Raw genomic sequence first — 8,043 nt, forward strand, 5'->3', positions numbered from 1 at the left:
AAGTTTCCAGCCTGGAGTGAATAAAAATAGTTCAGATTACTCATTTTAACCATTAAATATTTAAAGAATAAAATCTAGACATTTTGAGTAATTGGATAAAACCCAGAATAAAATACTTAAATGAATAATGATAGCTTATAATTAGGCCAATAATTAATATTGGTTTAACCAGGGGTTGATGTTGGTTTGATTATAAGAATATTTACACTTACCCTTGTACGTATGGAAGTGCTTACAGGTGAAACATGTATCAAATAAATAGATTTCCATTAATGTCTGTAATAACTCACATCATGATTATAATAAGAGTAATAAGTTATGATTATTATAAAATTATAAATGAATGCTAAATTAGAGAAACTAAAATGTTATAAATGTGATTTTGACATTGAACTTGAAATGGAGTAAAATGTGTAACTGTAATTAAAAGGTCACTGATGATGTGTTGGAGGTAGGTGGTAGGTGAAAGGTCAAGGAGAAAGAGGAACTGATAGGAGAGCGGAGGTGACCAAGGCAGACATCATGTCTCCAAGATGGTGATGGATATGAGATCATCGGTCCAAGCAGTCAGCCAATGAAACAGGCACAACAACAAAGCTAGACAATGCAAACACACCAAAAGGGTGGACAAATCCTTTATAAGGTGGCTGCGAAAGAGGAATCTTTGGTTGGATCCTTCTGGCAGCTTTGAGCCAAGATCTAGCTGGACAAAGAATTCTGCAGCTGAAGAAGAGCCGGAGCCACAGAGCCGAAGACTGTTCTGCACATGGGGACCAACCCGTTAACCCTGCAACATGTGGCTTCACATTGCACTTCTCTCATCAGCTGGGTTCGGGACCCCAAAGACAAAGACCAAGGCAAAGATGAAGATAAAGACAAAGACAAAGAACAAAGGGAAAGAGGAAGAACTGGTGTGTTCCTTTTGTGAGATCAGCTCATCTACATCTCGATGGACCAGAAAGATCATGAGACAAGGAGAAAGGAGCTACAGAGCTGCAAGACAAGAAGCCGAGGACCGCTACATGCATGAGGAAGTCACCCTGAGGCCCAAGACCTGCCGCTCTAAATCAGTACTCCTCCTGTGCTGGGAGCCTCCTGTTGCTGCAGCAACACCTTTTTCATCCTCAGGCCAGTTCTGGGGTTCAAGATGCCAACCTCCGTTTGTCTCTCTCAACGTTTCCCTTTTTTAGTTCACAGTGTCAGCATTAGGGAAAGATAAGCTAGATTATTGATTTTACTTATTTGGTTATTTCTGCTACTGAATTAAGCTGTACTGACCCTTGCAAAACTGCCTTACTAACAAAATAATTAGCATTAAGAAAATCTAAAAGATGTGGACATTCAATTAATGAGTCACCTTAAAGTTCTTTGATGTTTGTAAAATAGCTATGAAGTTTGATTCTGGGAGGAGAAAGTGGAAAATGTTTTATAGGTTGCTTTTAGCCAAAACAACACCCTTGGGACTCGCCCAAGTCACGAAAACCTACCTGGTTCAGTAACAAGTGCAAGTTGTAATACAGAGAAAGAGCGACCGTTAACAGGTGTGCTCTGTGAAGCTAGCTGATTGCGGGCTGCTCGATCTGGCTAATTCACAGGGTGAAAAAGGGTGGGACATCTGGAGGCAGAGGTCGTTAGAAACCAGGCTAGTCTTACTCACGCCCAGCTTAACCCTTCTAGACCCGGAACGTGTCGGTGGTGACATATCTAAATTTGCAGTACCTTAATTCCGCCACACGTAATCCTATCTGAAAAATTTCAATGGTTTCTGAAATGGGAGACGTTGCACTTTCCAGCAAGTATCAGGTTAATACGGTAACTTCACAGCTGCAGCTGCAGAGCGTGTAATTAATCCGGGGGGCACTCGTTTAATAGACGGTATATTGCGAAAATATCTTGCTGGATATTGAAAGTTCCAGTTGTTATCGATAAATGGGTAAGTATATCATCTCACAGGACATTTAAAGAACTACTTACAATTAAAATAAGGAAGATTTATTTAGGCAGACGCATGAAACTCTGGCGTAAGAGGGTTAAACAGAATGTCCTCTGTATTCTCATCTGTAGTAATACTCAGGAGCTAGAGGCTTCTCAGACCCATTAGACAGAGAGCTGGGTAGCACATCTCCCTCCTCTCAGAAGGGGAAGTAGAGAGAAAGAGAGAAGAGGGGAGGAGGATGTGGCGCAACAACAAATACCAAGGCGTTTCCAGGCTAGCCGAAAAACAGTCCCTCCAGCATGTCCTGGGGGTTTCTGTGGGCCTCGTCCTGGTAGGAAGTGTCCAAAAGATCTCACTAGGGAGGTTTCAAGGAGGCATTCTAATCTGATGCCTGACCCACCTCAGCTGGCTCCTCTCGAAGTTAAAAATCAGTGGCTTTCCTTAGTCCCTCCTGGATTACTGAGCTTCTCAACCTATCACTAAGGGAGAGCCCAGACACCTTATGGAAAAAACTAATTTTGGCCACTTGTGTTTGTGATTTTGTTCTTTCAGTCAAGACCCTTAAACCTATGCCATAGATGAAGGTAGGGACATAGACCGACTGGCAAATAGAGACCTTTGCTTTTTGATCCAGCTGTCTTTTCACCACGACAGACTGGTACAGTGCACGCTTTACTGCAGATGCTGCACCAATCCGTCTATTGATCAGTTATAGATTCAAACTTTTCCATTGACCCATAACCCGACAGAAAGTCAGCTACTTCATTATCAGCTTCTCTGTTTGTTGCATATCTAACCAACACTGCATTAGGTATTTTAACCCCACATTTCATCAAAACATCCATATTAGCAACAAAAAGAGGAAAAACAACTGCAATACTTCAGGTCTGTTCAAACTCCCTCCTGGCTAGTTCGCCAGGATTAACGTAGTATATCTGTGTAAACGGTATGCTATATTTCTAAATAATTGAAAATGGATTGTGACCAACAAGGTCAATGGGCTAGTTCTCAGAAGTCAAGATACGACTCAAAAAAGGTGTAGACAGACTAGAAGTTGCAGATTTGAGTGCCTTGTATTCACTGATTAATTATATACATCACAAGAAAAAAAACATTCATATGGCCATATTAAGTATAAAAACAACAAGGAAAACAATTAAATTAACAAATCAAAGAAACATAATCAGTTCTGTAGTTCCGGCAACAAGCCACACCATTCAGTTCATAACCCCCCTGAACTAGGGTGGTTCAGTGTGTTTTTCAGGTGAGTTGGTTAGTGGCTGCAACTCGCATGCTGACAAAAGTCAGATCAGAGTGGGAACGATTTTGTTCATGGGCTGCAGGAAGTCTCCCAGCCTGGTGGGGAAACCAAATCTTAACACCACAGGTGAAATCCTTTTAGGCTCTTGGACCTGATTCTTCAGCTCGCCGTCAAACCTGACCTGTATAATAAAGCAGGACCAGTCTCAAATATATAATCAAAACATTCCAGTGTGCACACAAAAAATAACAATTGGCACTCATTGCACTATGAATAATCCTGATAATCATTTTGCTAATCAATGCATTTCCAAATACAAAATTTCTAGATAAATCTTATTCATAAAAAGTAAATAAATATGCTCCATACAAAATCAACAAACAATGTAAAAAACATCAAGTTGGGCAAATACTTTAAAATTCAAGGCACCTCATTGTTCTCCAATTTGTTTGTACAGAGTCGCAATAGTGCATCCGGATTGATATCAACTAACCCCAAGTCTTCATAAAATGACTCACCATTTCCGCAGTTGATAAGGCATACAAGCAGTTTTGTGTTTCTCTTATCCCTCAACTCACGCCCGGAGACTCCTAAAGTTAGTACAATCTTAGCATCATACAAGATTACAGAAAAACAGAATGTTGCACTTAACCGACCTGCAGCTCTGCTCTCCCAAACTTGTTCTAATCCCCCATGCTTTTCGCTCCAGCTTTCTGACGGATTATGGGTCAGCAAATGAGCCGACGGTGGTACATGTGACTCAAACGCTCAACAATGATTGGCTGCTTAGTAAATCTCGCAAGAATTACTGTTATATATCAAACTATCGCAAGATTTTGGAAGGTGAAGGGGATAAAAAGTAGCGATCCAGAAAATGGAACTCAACATTTGCACTCGGGTTACAATAATGTTATGGATTCTGTATTTTCCTCCATCTCTTTTAGCCTCTTTCATCTGCTTAACACGCTGCAGCATACATAACCATGTTTATAAGTGACTGCTGGCAGTCATATGTAAACAGACTGAAACTGATTAGAGTACCATTTAGGGAGGTCACAGATTGCAGAGATGAATAAAAAGCTAAACTTGCTACAATCTTTGCCTCTCTTGGCTTCTTGTCACTTGGCCCCAGCGTTGGACGGTGAATGTAACATAAGAAGCATGATGTTCCATTTGGATGATATGTATGGCTTGTGAAATTTGATAATTTTTTAGCATTAAAGCTTGTTTGTAAGTGACTGCTTATATATAACCAAATCTCATTATTTCTCAAGGTCATTTAGTGGTTCTTGTCGGGTCCTGAAATTGGTTAACAGACATGGGTGGTGAACAGAGACAGAGATGAATGAACTTCGACAATTAACAAGATCCTAAGATGCTTAAATTCCTCCACTTGGGTCAGGACAATCTTCCCTGACTCAAATAAGGCACTCTACCCTTTTCCAGCTCAAGACCATGGCCTTGGATCTGGAGGTACTGATCCTCCTCCTGGCCGCTTCACACTCATCTGCTTACTGCTCCAGTAAAGCTGTAGATCATGACCTGATGAAGCCAGTAGGGCCACATCATCTACTAAAAGCAGAGGCGTGAACCCAAGGCCACCAAAATGGATCCCTTCAAAACTCTGGTTGCGGAAAATGTGGCCTCGGACAGAAAACCCCAAATCAAAGAAAAATCTAATCAAATTTTATTCATATATCACATTTCAACAACAAGGCATTTCAAAGAGCTTTATACCATGAAAACACAAAAATACAAAGTCATAGAAACACAGCCAACAACTGAAACATTACATTTTCTCACTACATATCAGATTGTTAATTAATGTCCCATTAATTAACGCATGGCTCTCATCTCGAGTCATGCGATGAGATGAGACCAACTATGTTATGATTCATGTCCTGTCCATGTTGTGTTAAGCGCTCATTCAGTTCACCTGCCACGCCTGATTGCTTACCTGTTCCACCTGGGCCTTGCCCTACTTAAACACCCCTCAGCCTCTGCTTCCTTGGCAGATTATCAACAGCCATGAGCCAGTAGAGATCCAGTGTTCTTTCCAAGCCTTCAGTGTTTCTTTGACCCCCCTTCTGACCACGGATTTACCCCTCCTGCCAAGCCCTTCATGTATCCCTTCTATTCTGGACCCTGACCCAAGCTCTGCCTCACAACCACCGATTTCCGCCTGCCCCTCAAAACTAAGTTTGCTCTCTCTGTCCTCCTGTGTATGACCTCAGCCTGATCATCGACAAAGTCCCTGGGTTTTGCATTTTGGATCGCCCCATTGAGATCTTCATTGCCTACACAGAAGCTTGTTCCACTGGTTTCCTGCATCTTCCTATCATCAGACCCTCTGTTCCTCTGCTCCACCCGTCCACTGCTCTACAGGTCAGTTAAGCTGAACATTTCTAAGATATCCCTCCTTTATCCAGTCTTCTCCTCTCTCTCCTCAGTGCTGTGTTTGACCTCTCCCTGAGCAGAAACCAGTATCTGAAAAAATAAACTTTCCTTTTTGTATACTCCTGTGTGTGGTTGAATTTCCGGGTCCCCTCTGAGTGTCCTTACAAACAATTTCTAGTTAGAACCTCTCAACCTTGCACACCAGCTAGGGCTCCCACCAGAGAGGTGACTTTCCATGCCCAGTGATAAAGTCTATCGTCCAGGGTCAGATGGCCATGGTCCCCTCCCTCGGCCTTCTAACATCCCACATTGCATCCAGCCCTTCTGGCCCCTCCTCCCACAGTTGGTGAGCCCATGGGAAGGTGAATCCACTTTAGGCTGAACCTGGTCAGACTCCATGTGTTTTGGTAAGCACCAGATGCTTGCCAAGGAGCACCAACTCCAGGGTGGTGCCCTGGTGACCTGCATCCAGGTGAGGGAACACTGTATCCACTGATTGTGCTCTTCATAAAGGGTCTTTGGGCTGCTCTTTGTCATGACCTAGGACCTCTAGCATTGGGTGACCCTACAAGGGGTATGAAGCCCCTGACAGCATAACTCCTAGAGTCACTTCAACACTCAAACCCTGTCATCATGATACGGTGGCAGCCTATGGAGAGGTGAAGAGAAAATAGGAAATGTATTTAAATATAAAATTGCCTAAAAAAATAACAAAATGGGTCAAAATGAATTAAAAATGAGCGTACCTCATTGCTCCAGTCTACTAAAACAATTTTACACTGATTTTGAGTAATTGGGTCACAGTTTAGTGAGAACTTCTGCCCAGGTTCTCACTAAAACCAGAAACATACGTAGACCACATAACACCAGTTTTAAAGTCCCTACACTGGCTCCATGTAGCTCAGAGAATAGAATAGAAAAATACTGTTAGTTTATAAATCACTGAACGGTTTAGTACCACAGGACATTAAAGATCTGCTGTTGTATCAACATTCCAGACCCCTCAGGTCTTCTGGTTCTGCTCTGTATCCAGAACCAAAACCAAACGAGGAGAAGCAGCATTCAGCTTCCATGCACCACAAATTTACAGAAAACTGTAAAACAGCTGAAACACTGAGTGCCTTTAAATCTCGACTAAAAACCCACCTGTTTAGAGTTGTATTTGAAACGTAATCAATTACGAATTTAATGACAGCTCTTAACTTAATGTAATGTTTTGATTGTTGATTCTATGTTGCATGACTCTGTGTTTTCATGTTTTTATTATGTAAAGCACTTTGAAATGCCTTGCTGCTGAAATGTGCTGTACAAATAAAATTGGATTGATTGAATACTTAGGATCTAATATAAATATACCTACAAATTATAAAAAGGACTCAAATCGAAAATAAATGTCTGTGCCTCATCTAAAGAGACTAGTAGAATTATTTCACACTGATTTTGCATCAATAGGCCAGACCGAGGTGGCCGAGGCCCCGGGAAGCCTCGGAGGGTTTATCGGTCAGAAAGGCTCCAGAGAGCCGAGAGAGACTCGGAGGGACCCGGAGCGGCAACACTTACCTCTGTTAACAAGTCAACATGTTATTTCCACCCTGCGCTCAAAATGGAGGCTGACTTGAAGAAAAAGATCAGTTAGTTTCAGTTTCTTGTGTTTTCTTCAGTGTCCAGAATCAAAGTTTGATTCATTTGAATAAATATTAACAGTTCAGTTTGAGTTTACAAAGTGAAATAAAACTAGAATAAAGATAGAAAACTTTCAGTATTTCTGTTTTGCTGTTATTGAAGAAGATTTGGAGCTGAGCAGTTTTTTGTTCTGCAGAAAACCAGCAGAACAAACGGGTTTAACAGGTTTTTGATTGTGGATTATGAGCGCTCACTGCCCTCTGGTGGTGAACTGTCGTAACTACAGATATCCCACTACATACTAACCAGGTCACTTGTTTAACTTAATTTGTTCTCATTTTCACCTTTATCAGGTCAAATAAAATCAGCTTAAATTAATGTTTTTAAAGAGCCACTGCAGGGTTAATAAATGGAAAATAAAATTAAACAGTTAAAAATCCTCACAAAAAGAGGATGTCTAACTTTAAGAATAAAGCCTGAAAAAAATATATAAACTATAAAAATGTGTAATTAAATCCACCTGCTGAGATCAGAGCATTGAGCAGGATGAAAATATCTAATGGAAAAAAATTCATTATAAAAGTTAAAGTTTAAAATGTTACTAGTTAATATTTCTTATTTAACTGCAATCTGTTGTATAACTGAATTCATCTGTGAATAAATGTATTACATATACAACAATATCATGGTGCAACTGTTAATGTTATTTAAGTACTTTTATCTGTTTTAAATGACTTGGAACAGGAAAGTTATATGGTGGTGGTTTAAAACCTCGGCAGAATTTAATTTCATGCTTCTAAATAAAAGTTTAAGGGTGAAAACAAGA

The 8,043-nt window shown here is 40.7% G+C and overlaps 1 protein-coding gene across 6 annotated transcripts in view; it reads right to left on the reverse strand.

Annotated features, from left to right (window-relative positions):
* The window catches only part of LOC148160469 (NLR family CARD domain-containing protein 3-like), a 33,090-nt gene extending 25,661 nt beyond the window's left edge, over positions 1-7,429 (reverse strand). For 5 of the 6 annotated variants that reach the window (XM_088011467.1, XM_088011473.1, XM_088011459.1 and 2 more), the window contains exon 1: positions 7,155-7,429. The gene's annotated coding sequence lies outside the window, so the exon portion shown is untranslated. The remainder of the gene's footprint in view (positions 1-7,154) is intronic. The other variant, XM_088011479.1, reaches the window with a different exon arrangement.
* Between the last annotated feature and the right edge of the window lie 614 nt (positions 7,430-8,043).

The sequence above is a fragment of the Poecilia mexicana genome, unplaced genomic scaffold, assembly GCF_051168715.1.
Source record: "Poecilia mexicana isolate PSO_F unplaced genomic scaffold, ASM5116871v1 scaffold_2, whole genome shotgun sequence".
Lineage (NCBI taxonomy): Eukaryota > Metazoa > Chordata > Actinopteri > Cyprinodontiformes > Poeciliidae > Poecilia > Poecilia mexicana.